The sequence below is a fragment of the Eucyclogobius newberryi genome, unplaced genomic scaffold, assembly GCF_026437365.1.
Source record: "Eucyclogobius newberryi isolate DKJ021-1_F unplaced genomic scaffold, fEucNew1.0.hap1 SCAF_14, whole genome shotgun sequence".
NCBI lineage: Eukaryota > Metazoa > Chordata > Actinopteri > Gobiiformes > Gobiidae > Eucyclogobius > Eucyclogobius newberryi.
The window spans coordinates 28941035-28946249 of record NW_027315768.1 but is presented as its reverse complement, the minus strand read 5'-3'; the positions used below and the strand labels follow the sequence as shown (position 1 = coordinate 28946249).

Genomic DNA, 5215 nt, shown 5'->3' with positions numbered 1-5215 from the left:
ATCCAGGAGAGATGGCACAGAATGCACTCGACCAAGAAGCCTTCTTCTGTCCCCTGTGTTTGGATCTACTGAAGGATCCGGTGACTATTCCCTGTGGACACAGCTACTGCAGGACCTGTATCCAACACCACTGGGACCAAGAGGACGAGGAGCAGCTTTTCAGCTGTCCCGAGTGTCGCCAGAGCTTCAGCCCCAGGCCTGTCATCAAAAACCTCATGTTAGCAGGTTTAGTAGAACAGCTGAAGAAGACTGGGCTCACAGCGCCCCCTGCTGACCGCTGCTATGCTGGACCTCAGGATGTGTCCTGTGATGTGTGCACTGGGAGGAAGATGAAAGCTGTCCAGTCCTGTCTGCAATGTGTGGCTTCATACTGTGAGAGCCACCTCCAGCCTCATTATGATGCTGCAGCGTTACAGAAACACCAGCTGGTGGCGCCGTCCCACAAGCTCCAGGAAAACATCTGTTTTCAACACAACGAAGTGATGAAGCTGTTCTGCTGCAGCGACCAGCAGAGCATCTGTTACCTCTGTGTGGACCAGCACCGGGGCCACGACATAGTGTCCACTGCCTCAGAGAGGGCCCAGAAACACGCAGAGCTGCCGGCCAGGAGGGCCCTGCTGCTCCAGAGCCTCCAGGACTAAGAGACAGACCTGAAGAGGCTCAAACAGCAGGCCCAGGACATCAACCGCTCTGCCCAGACAGCAGTGCAGCACAGCAGGGACAGCTTCAGAGAGATGGTCCTTCTCCTGGAGAAAAGAGGCTCTGAAGTGGAGCAGCAGATCCTCTCCCAGGAGCAGATCCAACTGAGTCCAAGAGCTCCAGGACCAACTGCAGCAGGACGTGACTGAGCTGAAGAGGAGCATGTCTGAGCTGGACACACTGTCCCTCACTCCGGATCATAACCAGTTTCTACAGCTCTACGCTTCACTGTCCACAGACACACAGAGCACCGAGCCAGCCAGGATTCAGACCGGGCCCCGGAGAGACTTTGAAGAAGTGACCAGAGCTGTGTCAGAGCTCAAGGACAAACTCCAACTCACTCTGAGTCCAGTCCAGGTTTTACTGTCTCCAGCTGAACCCAGCTCCAGAGAGGACTTCTTACAATATTATACTGAAATCACTCTGGACCCAAACACAGCTCACACCAGACTTTCTCTGTCTGATGAAAACAGAAGAGTAACAGTTATGAGAGAAGACCAGAGTTATCCTGATCATCCAGACAGATTCAGAGAGTGGTGTCAAGTCCTGAGTAGAGAGAATCTGACGGGCCGCTGTTACTGGGAGGTGGAGTGCAGCGGGGAGTGGCTTTCTATAGCAGTTTCATACAGAGATATTCAGAGAAAAGGAACCTCTCTTGAATGTGGATTTGGATACAATGATAAATCCTGGGCCTTAGACTGTCAAAAAACCTATCATTTATTTCAGTTTAACTCAGCCCGGTCTCAGGTCCGGTCTCGTCCAGAATTGGGGTTTACCTCGACCACAGTGCAGGGGTTTTGGAGTTTTACAGCGTCTCTGAGAGTTCCATGCGCCTCCTCCACAGAGTCCAGACCATTTTCACTCAGACTCTCTATGCTGGAGTCAGGATTTATACTGGATCCACTGCACATTTCCCTAAACTCAAATAACAGCTTCTGTTCTCCACAGTTTTGGATCAAATTTATGCCTTTTATTTTTAACTCATTAGATAAAGGTTGAAAAGACACTGTTCAATTCTTATTCCTGGTGCAATGTACTGTACTGCAACTGTATTTAACTCTTTGTCAGAATGTAAAAAGTGTTTTTTTTTATTTAATCTAAAACTGCACCAATGACACTATTTGTGTTCTGTGTGTTTCTCTGTAGATTTTCAGTGTGTTTTGTGTTGACTTTGACTCCTAATTGTAAAAGTGTCTCAGAGTCACAGAATGAGTAACACTGGTTATACAATGGTGAGGGCAAACAGCATCATCTTTACTCTGGAACTTTTGAAATCAACAATAAATTCATACAAATCCATCTGTTTTTGTGACTTTTTCTGTCTCGAACTCTAAAATGTAGTTTTATCCGTGGAAAGGAGATGTCACTCACAGAAACAATGTTTTGTGAGACAGCTGTAAGTCAATAAATGCAATATTGATCAGAAAGTTCCAGGCACAGAACTGACATCTCCATGGTGACAAGCAGGTGAAAAGTGGCACAGTGCACCGTTAAATACACACAGTTTTAATGTGGACGTGTCACAAAGTGTTCTTTTTCAGACTTCTTTTTCAGACTTCCTATAAGTGATCTGTTTTTTTCTTCTGTGTCTGCCTCTGTATCTACCTGCGTTGCACCAATGAAATTTCCCCATGTGGGACAATAAAGGATTATCTTATCTTATCTTCTTTCAACATTTAAAAAATGGCCGTGGCTGGAGAGCCGCGGCGCGTTCAAATGGCTGCGCAGTTTCAGGGACCGCGGCACTTCCCTTTTAGCCTCATGGCTAACCTTAACCCTAACCTTAACCTTAACCCTAACCCTAACTGTGGGAGCCAAGTTTAGTTATATATTTATGTTAATTTGGAAAACTTGATATTTCGTTATAGATGTGTAAGTTTATGTTTTACTAATGAATATTTTTGGTTGTTTAGAAAGGCTAGATTATTCGATTACATTTGTTATAATTTGTAACATTTATTAGTGGTAATTAGCCTGCCCTGGTGTGGTTGGGTTCCCGTCGCTTTAAGAGGGACAGCGCTCAGGGGACGTGCCAGGTACACACGCAAAACTAAGGACACTGAGACGGAGGAGCTATATGGTTTTCTTACCGTAGCATTTTGTTTTTGAGAATAGCCAGCTTTGGATTTCTGCTGTAATTTATGTTCTCCTTGTGGAATAAATGTTTTGAACGATTTTTACACCGGAGTACGTGGGGTTATTGCTCATCTGACAAGTGCACAAGTAACACCATTGGCAATCAGGACCTCAGCACCCACACTAACCTTAACCTTAACCTTAATCCGGCGCGGTCTAAAACGCGGTCAAATAGCCCAGCAGTTTCAGGAGCCGCGGCGCGCGGCCGGCACAAAAATAACATGGCAGTTTCGGCCGCACGCCGCGGCTCTGTAGACACTCCCTTTAAAAATAAGTCGGCGCACGTTAGAGACGGACCAATAAATCAATAAATATTTGCACCTTTTAACATACCGGCGTTTGTCTTAAAACTCGCATGAAAAGGAAAAGAAAAGAAAAGGAAATTTTACCTAGATCTAAAATGTACGGCCTCTACTAAACACATTCAAACCGCGGCTTCCAATTCTGTACATTTGAAGGCAGACGCCTTGGACTCACCAGCAGACGCGTGTCCAGCGCACATGTGCAATGGAGGGGTTGTTTTTTCCCCCATGTAGCTGTGCGATGCCAGAACAGGTGGAGAAAGTGGCTTTGGTGTATTAACTTTACAAAGTCCAAAAACTGAGGCGATCGGCTCCGGGGCTTGTTTGGGACCCGCAGATACTTCAAAAGTGAGAAGAGTTTGGTGAATATCATTATTTACTCCAAGAGATGCGTCTTGAGGATATTTTTTTTTTTATCGTTGCAGCAACGAAAAGAAGCTTTTGAGAGACTACATTGAGAAGTTTGCCTTGAACTACATGCAGCTGCTGGTTCATCCCAATCTTCCATGAAGCAGACGGGATAGATAGCTCCGGTGGTATTGCTCGCACTTGCTCCGTTGTACCTTGTTTCGGTGGTCGTACGGTCTGAAAAAGCAACTGTAACAAAGTTTTCATTCAAACCACAGCGTCCAATTCGCCCCAGACGCAGGAGTTGAACGCCTGTACATTTAAAGGCAGACACCTTGGACCGTGTCCAAAGAAATAAACTCACCAGCAGACACACGTCCAAAGCTTACGTAAGACTGAAGGTTTCAAGGACAGCATCAAGCTCTTTAGCGTTTCGGACACAAATATTATCAACATGCATTGAAATCATCTGTAATGACCAAACCATCCAAGTCTGTGCAAATAAGGGTATGAGGTGATATTTCACATTTCTCTGATAATTAAACCTCAACAAATATGTTTAAAGATGCCTGAAGAAATATAACATTTAAAGACACACATTTGAAACTTCTCTTGTAGTTTAAGTAAATGTATTTGTTTTTTACATTAAATGTTTTCACAAGGCATTTTATGTGTAAAAACAGCCAAAATTGCACATATTTAAATCTGAAATATGGACAAAGCCGGGTTGAATTTTCTTAGTTAATTTTGTTGACATAGTAGATACAAAAAATGACAGAGGGGTGTTTGGATATTTAATTTAGTTTTTAGTAATCTAGATCTGAGATTAGAGATCGACCAGTAATTACTCACTACTGCCACATCAAGACCGCTCTTCTTTAGGAGAGGCTTTATGACCGCAGTTTTCAAAGACATTGCAAATGTTTCAAATGAAAGTGACATGTTAACTACATGAGTGGTGCTGACAAACTGTTCTGCACAGACTTCAGAAACCTAGTGGGTAACACATCGAGGCAGCATGTAGATGAACTCAAGACTGGTGATGAGTGATGGAAAAATGTCATGTCATTAGCTTGTTGCGATGCTAAGTAATAAGTTACACAAGATGTTAGATTGTTTCAACATGGTCAGCTTAGTGACCTTTGTTCTGCGCTTTGGTCAGTTGACACTGGTTGAGTGAAGGACAGAGGCCCCTGCCATAAAAATACCAGGCCTCTAACAATGATGACATACTGACATCATGTTCTGAGGTTGTGCCTTTGAAGCTGGACTGTTTGAGCCATTCAGTCAGACCAGGGAGGGAAAGAAGACTCTATTATGGAAAGCATTTCGGCTTGTGCACGGCTAAAATAAAGACCCACATTTGAACAAGACAACTTGGTTCTATTCTGCCTTATTTCTCTGGCACCGTTTATAGTATTTTTTCCGCAACATCAGTTACAAGAGCTAATAGTGATGGGGTCATGCATTAGAAAGGCTTAGTTTATTTGAGACAGGAACAGTGCACAATATACATAAACCTGACCAGCAAAGATGCATTGTACCAGGCTGTAGCCCAGGTGCTAATTTCCACCTGTCGTCCCTGGGCAGGCTGATGTGAGGGGAGGAGCCTCTTGTACATATTTTTAGTTGTTGGGGAAACAGGAGAACCCGGAGAAAACCTACACAGTTACGGGGAAAACATGCAAACTCCCCACAGAAAGCGCTAGCCAGTGCGCTACCTTGGTGCT

General features: G+C 44.4%; 1 pseudogene; it reads left to right on the top strand.

Annotated features, from left to right (window-relative positions):
- LOC140359932 (tripartite motif-containing protein 16-like) lies at positions 1–1669 on the top strand (annotated as a pseudogene).
- Positions 1670–5215: the final 3546 nt, after the last annotated feature.